General features: G+C 42.5%; 1 non-coding gene across 1 annotated transcript; it reads right to left on the bottom strand.

Moving 5' to 3' along the window:
• Positions 1 to 1,612: 1,612 nt before the first annotated feature.
• On the bottom strand, positions 1,613 to 1,692 carry trnaa-cgc. The gene has a single exon. It is a non-coding gene; the product is annotated as a tRNA-Ala (tRNA).
• Positions 1,693 to 7,874: the final 6,182 nt, after the last annotated feature.

The raw sequence follows: 7,874 nt of genomic DNA, 5'->3' as shown, positions 1-7,874 counted from the left end.
GGAACACTGGCCACTTTAATAATGGAACACTGGTCACTTTAATAATGGAACACTGGTCACTTTAATAATGGAACACTGGTCACTTTAATAATGGAACACTGGTCACTTTAATAATGGAACACTGGCCACTTTAATAATGGAACACTGGTCACTTTAATAATGGAACACTGGTCACTTTAATAATGGAACACTGGTCACTTTAATAATGGAACACTGGCCACTTTAATAATGGAACACTGGTCACTTTAATAATGGAACACTGGTCACTTTAATAATGGAACACTGGTCACTTTAATAATGGAACACTGGTCACTTTAATAATGGAACACTGGTCACTTTAATAATGGAACACTGGTCACTTTAATAATGGAACACTGGTCACTTTAATAATGGAACACTGGTCACTTTAATAATGGAACACTGGTCACATTAATAATGGAACACTGGCCACTTTAATAATGGAACACTGGCCACTTTAATAATGGAACACTAGCCACTTTAATAATGGAACACTGGTCACTTTAATAATGGAACACTGGTCACTTTAATAATGGAACACTGGCCACTTTAATAATGGAACACTGGTCACTTTAATAATGGAACACTGGTCACTTTAATAATGGAACACTAGTCACTTTAATAATGTTTATATACCTTTTTACCCATTTCATATGTATATACTGTATTCTAGTCAAGTCCATCCTATTCAACTATTGCTGTATTCTATTCTATCCACATATTCTACAGATATACTACATATTCTATCCACATACTGTCCATACTGTCTATGTCTACACATCCAGACTCTGACATTGCTCTTCCTAATATTGATATATTTATTAATTCCATTCTTTTACTTTTAGATCTGTGTGTATTGTTGTGAATTGTTAGATACTACTGCACTGTTGGAGCAAGGAACACAAGCATTTCACTACCACCGCAATAACATCTGCTAAATATGTGTATGCGACCAATATAATTTGATTTGATTTGTAGGCGAACTGCAGTGGGTCGAGGGAGGCGTCAGGGATGGTTTTGAGATGGGACAGTACCAGGCGCTGAAAGGTTTTCATGACGACCGAGGTGAGCGCTGCAGGGCTGTAGTCATTCAGGCAGGACACCTGTTTTTTCGGGACTGGAACGATGATGGAGGATTTGAAACAGGCAGGAACAGTTGCTCTAGTGACTGGTTGAATACGTCCGTGAATAATAATGATAATATCTTACAAGGGAAATGGCATATTGTAGCACAAAATAATACTAATAATAAGATAAATAGTATAATTGCCATTGGAGCCAAGTAACACGCTTCTTGGGTAACGGAATCGGCTAGATGCCGCACATGGTGAAAACAAACGCACTTCTAGCTCAAAATGAAAAACATACACAAGCTCAGATGTCAATCTTGTTTTATGCTAAGAGTCCCGAAAATGTTCACCGAGCATGGAAAAAAAATCCTTTCATCACTCACCCTTGGAATTCCCTCCGAGCCAACCTAGAGCGGGTGTCCCTGGAGGAGTTCAAAGGACAAATAGAGTTTACATTTTAGTCATTCAGCAGACGCTCTTATCCGGAGCGACTTACAGTTAGCGAGCGCATACATTTTTCATACTGGCTCCCATGTGGGAAACGAACCCACAACCCTGGCGTTGCGAGCGCCACGCTCTACCAACTGAGCTACACAGGGAGACCTGTAGATGAACAGGTTGTTGAGACGTAGTTGGTTCTAGTTGTCACTAGTTTGCGGTGCCTTCTGAAAGGAAGCATGTTGTTTTACTCCACACACCACACACACACACACACACACACACACTGTTTGTTTGTTGTCCCTTTTGTCTTACATTGTTTATGTTTTTAGCCCCCCGTCCCCACAGGAGACCTTTAGCCTCTAGCCAGGCCGTCGTTGTAAATAAGAATTCGTTCCTAATTGACTAGCCTGGTTAAATAAATAAAGGTACAATTCATATATTTTTTTTTTATGAACTTTTGAGGATGTTCCAGTGTTTCAATACAATGGTTTAGACGCGACGGGGTTGTACTCTGTAGAAAGGCATTTTATATAAACGGTTGACAGTTCTTACTGGACTATTACTCCTGAGTGGCGCAGTGGTCTAAGGCTCTGCATCGCAGCGCTAACTGTGCCACTAGAGATCCTGGTTCGAACCCAGGCTCTGTCGTGACCGGGAGACTCATGGGCGGCGCACAATTGGCCCAGGGTAAGGGAGGGAATGGCCGGCAGGGATGTAGCTCAGTTGATAGAGCATGGCGTTTGCAACGCCAGGATTGTGGGTTCAATTCCCACGGGGGGCCAGTATAAAAAAAACATGTGTTCACTAACTGTAAGTCGCTCTGCTAAATGACTTAAATGTTACTATTTGCTTAAACTTTAGTTAAAGTTGTATCTGTTAGGGTAGCTAATTCTGGGTCGTCACTAGTAAGCGTCAGCACATTCTGGGAAGGGAAGGCGTTCTCTTGTTGGGTTGACGAAATGAGAAGGATCCAGTCATCCAGCAGCGCTCTACCATCTCTGCTCTGTATTGACAGTGACAATCCCGGGGGGGTAGAAGGATTACTTTGATACTATTCCAGGTATTCCTTAAAGAGGTAGGGTTTCAAGTGTCTCCGGAAGGTGGTTAGTGACTCCGCTGTCCTGGCGTCGTGGGGGAGCTTGTTCCACCATTGGGGTGCCAGAGCAGTAAATAGCTTTGACTGGGCTGAGCGTAACTGTGCTTCCGTAGAGGTAGGGGGGCTAGCAGGCCAGAGGTGGATGAACGTAGTGCCCTCATTTGGGTGTAGGGTCTGATCAGAGCCTGAAGGTACGGAGGTGCTGTTCCCCTCACAGCTCCGTAGGCAAGCACCATGGTCTTGTAGCAGATGCGAGCCTCAACTGGAAGCCAGTGGAGTGTGCGGAGGAGCGGGGTGACGTGAGAGAACTTGGGAAGGTTGAACACCAGACAGGCTGCAGTTACAATATTCAATAATATTTGTAGTTTGCAAGCTCTCTTTACTATTAAAGGCGTCCGCATGCTTCCCACCCGAAACCGTTCGGTATAGTTCTTGTATATATTTTGACGACATTTATTGACGTTTTTGTTCCTTTTGAACTTCGGTGACGTTTATTTGGCCTGTTCGGGCACACAATTTTTTTTCTGGAGGCAAGCCAAAGTTCTAAGCTGAAGTTTATGCCCCTTCGTCTGTGATTGGTCAATAGTATGGATTCTTCATTAAAGTCTTTGTTGTCATTCAACAAGAGATTACTTGTTTTCCTGCACATTATTTCATTGAAAAATACTGCACCAAACATCGTAGTTAGATGTAAAATTGCGCGACTAAGATCTCTTCGGCAAAACGTCAAAATTAATGACAGATTTCTTGAGTTATCTTAGATTCATTCTGACTATTTTGAGGAAGTGGCTACGGCATCTCAAAATGGACAAACTGTACTATTGTCGCTTTTTTCTCGTTTTTTCAAGCAAAGGTCTGTTAAGGGAGTATGAGAGCACACTCGTTCGGTTTCGGCTGAACTGAAGCATGCTGACACCTTCAGTGCACTCACTCAGGATTAAATTTTTCACTAAAGTGCCAATTGTCTTTCTGTTTTATTTTTCTATTAGGCTAATCGGTTTTGTTGGCAGTAAAACCAGTGCTAATGTCTACCTTTAAAACCTTGCACGGCAGGGACCGAAACTAACTTTTTGGTCCACCAGCCACTGTAGCGGGTAGATTTAGAAATCTATTAGCCTACCAGCCCAAATAGTATTTCTTGACCAAAATTACACCATAAACCACAAATAACTGTTGAGCATGCTTTGTAATGTTTCTATAACAATAAATGTATTACTAGTAAGAAGTAATGTGGTATATTGCTCAATTTCATTAAAATGTTTTTGACCCGAGTGTTTTTAACCAAAATGTCACAGATGAGACAAACGTGAGATGAGACATGTTCAGCTGCCCCTTTAATGGCGGGAGGTTACCATGGTAACAGGGCCACTTGAGACACGCGCCTGTGAGATTGAGAGAGTCTGACTAGTAGCTGTGTTGTCTCTTGCGCCAAATAAAACACTGGTGTGTAGACTTTACAGTGAAATGCTTGCTTTACGAACCTTTCCCGACAATGCAGAGTTTTAAAATAATAATACAAAATAAAATAGTAACTAACACAAGAGGAATAAAAATTAGATACACAAGAATGGAGCTATATACAGGAAGTACCAGTACCAGATCACTGTGGAGCTATATACAGGGAGTACCAGTACCAGATCAATGTGGAGCTATATACAGGGAGTACCAGTACCAGATCAATGTGGAGCTATATACAGGGAGTACCAGTACCAGATCAATGTGGACCTATATACAGGGAGTACCAGTACCAGATCAATGTGGAGCTATATACAGGGAGTACCAGATCAATGTGGAGCTATATACAGGGAGTACCAGTACCAGATCAATGTGGAGCTATATACAGGGAGTACCAGATCAATGTGGAGCTATATACAGGGAGTACCAGTACCAGATCAATGTGGAGCTATATACAGGGAGTACCAGTACCAGATCAATGTGGAGCTATATACAGGGAGTACCAGTACCAGATCAATGTGGAGCTATATACAGGGAGTACCAGTACCAGATCAATGTGCAGCTATATACAGGGAGTACCAGTACCAGATCAATGTGGAGCTATATACAGGGAGTACCAGTACCAGATCAATGTACAGCTATATACAGGAAGTACCAGTACCAGATCAATGTGCAGAGGTACAAGGTATTTGAGGTAGATATGTACATGAAGGCAGGGTAAAGTGACTAGGCATCAGGATAGATAATAATAAGGTATTTGAGGTAGATATGTACATGAAGGCAGGGTAAAGTGACTAGTCATCAGGATAGATAATAATAAGGTATTTGAGGTAGATATGTACATGAAGGCAGGGTAAAGTGACTAGGCATCAGGATAGATAATAATAAGGTATTTGAGGTAGATATGTACATGAAGGCAGGGTAAAGTGACTAGGCATCAGGATAGATAATAATAAGGTATTTGAGGTAGATATGTACATGAAGGCAGGGTAAAGTGACTACGCATCAGGATAGATAATAATAAGGTATTTGAGGTAGATATGTACATGAAGGCAGGGTAAAGTGACTAGGCATCAGGATAGATAATAATAAGGTAAAATAAAGAACAGAGTAGCAGCAGCAAATGATGAGTGTAAAAGTGTGCGTGTGTGTTTGTGTTGTGTCGGTATGGGTGTGTCTGTTATGTGTGTGTGCGTATGTAGTGTTTGTGAATGTGTGGGTTTTGTGTCGGAGTAACAACATAGTGTGTGTGAGTGAGTGTGTATGTGGTGTGTATGTTAAGTCTAGTGAGTGTGTATACAGTGCATTCGGAAAGTATTCAGACCCCTTCCCTTTTTCCACATTTTGTTACGTTACAGCCTTATTCTAAAATGGATTAAACAACCACCAAGACTCTTCCTAGAGCTGGCCTCCTGGCCAAACTGAGCAATCGGGGGAGAAGGACCTTGGTCAGGGAGGTGACCAAGAACCCAACTGTCACTCTGACAGAGCTCCACAGTTCCTCTGTGGAGATGGGAGAACCTTCCAGAAGGACAACCATCTCCGCAGCACTCCAGCAATCAGGCCTTTATGGTAGAGTGGCCAGACGGAAGCCACTCCTCAGTAAAAGGCACATGACAGCCCGCTTGGAGTTTGCCAAAAGGCACCTAAAGGACTCTCAGTGAAGCATGGTGGTGACAGCATCATGCTGTGGAGATGTTTTTCAGTGGCAAGGACTGGGAGACTAGTCAGGATCGAGGGAAGGATGAACAGAGCAAAGTACAGAGAGATCTTTGATGAAAACCTGCTCCGGAGCGCTCAGGACCTCCGACTGGGGCGAAGGTTCACCTTCCAACAGGACAACGACCCTAAGCACACAGCCAAGACAACGCAGGAGTGGCTTCGGGACAAGTCTCTGAATGTCCTTGAGTGGCCCAGCCAGAGCCCGGACTTGAACCCGATCTAACATATCTGGAGAGACCTGAAAATAGCTGTGCAGCGACGCTCCCCATCCAACCTGACAGAGCTTGAGAGGATCTGCAGTGAAGAATGGGAGAAACTCCCCAAATACAGGTGTGCCAAGCTTGTAGCGTCATACCCAACAAGACTCAAGGCTGTAGTCGCTGACAAAGGTGCTTAATCAAAGTACTGAATAAAGGGATAATTTTTTTTTAAATTTTTTATACATTTTCTAAAATGTCTAAAAACCTGTTTTTGCTTTGTCATTATGAGGTATTGTGTGTAGATTGATGAGGGGAAAAAAACAATTTAATCAATTTTAGAATAAGGCTGTAACGTAACAAAATGTGGAAAAAGTCAAGGGGTCTGAATACTTTCGGAATGCACTGTATGGTGTGTATATAAAGTCTAGTGAGTTTGCGTAGCGTCAGTGCAAGAGAGTCAGTGCAGATAGTTTGGGTACCATTAATTGACTATTTAGCGGTCTGGCTATCTTCCGTAGCAGCTGAAACTCAGACGTTGAATAACAAAACAATGTAAATAGCCAAGGACAAGAGTCTCACTTCAAAAGACTTCAGTTTCAGTTTCGAGTAAATTAGGCCAACTTTTTATGCTTCTAAAAATGTATCTTTCACTCAGCACTTCCCTCACTGAGCCCCCAGCCAGGCAGTGTTGGTGGGATATAGGATTCATAGTTCTTTGTGTGATTTAATTGACCAGCTATGAAACAAAACGGCAGAAATACTTTGCAAACAGCTACAGCAGCGTTTTATTTTATAAATGTGATCATACCTGACAATTGTTTTTCACAAATGCGAGTGAAATGCTCCCACTGTGGAGCCCTGACCACACGCCAATGTGGCTGGTGAAACAGACATCTCATCCACCAATGCCTAAATCTACCCACATTTGGCGGGTGGCGGGTGGCGGGTGGACATTTTAGACGCTGATACACGTTCTCTGCCATTACTAAGGCTGCGTTTACACAGGCAGCCCAATCTTTTTCCAGAGCTGATCCGATTGGTCAAAAATACCAATTTAATGAAGAAAATATCAGAATTGGGCAGCCAAAGTGCATTTGGGGTCAACACCATTTTTCTCTTTGTACTAATTAGTTGTTTCGTTGGCAGTGAAACCGCTGAGAGGAGACCATTTTGTCCAGAGCTATAGGGAGGACAGCAGGGACAGCAGGTAAAACAGGCTGGTGAGTTGTGCTATGGACCCGTGGTATGACAACATATTGTAGACTGGTGAGTAGTGCTATGGACCCGTGGTATGACAACATATTGCAGACTGGTGAGTAGTGCTATGGACCCGTGGTATGACAACATATTGCAGACTGGTGAGTAGTGCTATGGACCCGTGGTATGACAACATATTGTAGACTGGTGAGTAGTGCTATGGACCCGTGGTATGACAACATATTGCAGACTGGTGAGTAGTGCTATGGACCCGTGGTATGACAACATATTGCAGACTGGTGAGTAGTGCTATGGACCCGTGGTATGACAACATATTGTAGACTGGTGAGTAGTGCTATGGACCCGTGGTATGACAACATATTGCAGACTGGTGAGTAGTGCTATGGACCCGTGGTATGACAACATAATAGTAGAATTATAGGTCTAGAATCACAAATATAATTATTTGTGATTTACTCATGACCTTTTTTGTTCATATTTTACATATTATGATAATTTCCAGAACATTAAGATGGCACGGACAGCGATATGCAACCTCGTCTTAGGTAAGACTGAAAGAGATGAGGAAGTTAATTGGCCATGTGAATTTCAATCATATAATCGGGTCTCACCATTGACCAACTATTCTACAAGTCTCATGTATTAAATGGGAAG

Source organism: Coregonus clupeaformis, unplaced genomic scaffold, assembly GCF_020615455.1.
Source record: "Coregonus clupeaformis isolate EN_2021a unplaced genomic scaffold, ASM2061545v1 scaf2417, whole genome shotgun sequence".
NCBI lineage: Eukaryota > Metazoa > Chordata > Actinopteri > Salmoniformes > Salmonidae > Coregonus > Coregonus clupeaformis.
The sequence above is the reverse complement of the archived record's forward strand: the minus strand, read 5'-3'. Positions and strand labels throughout refer to the sequence as shown.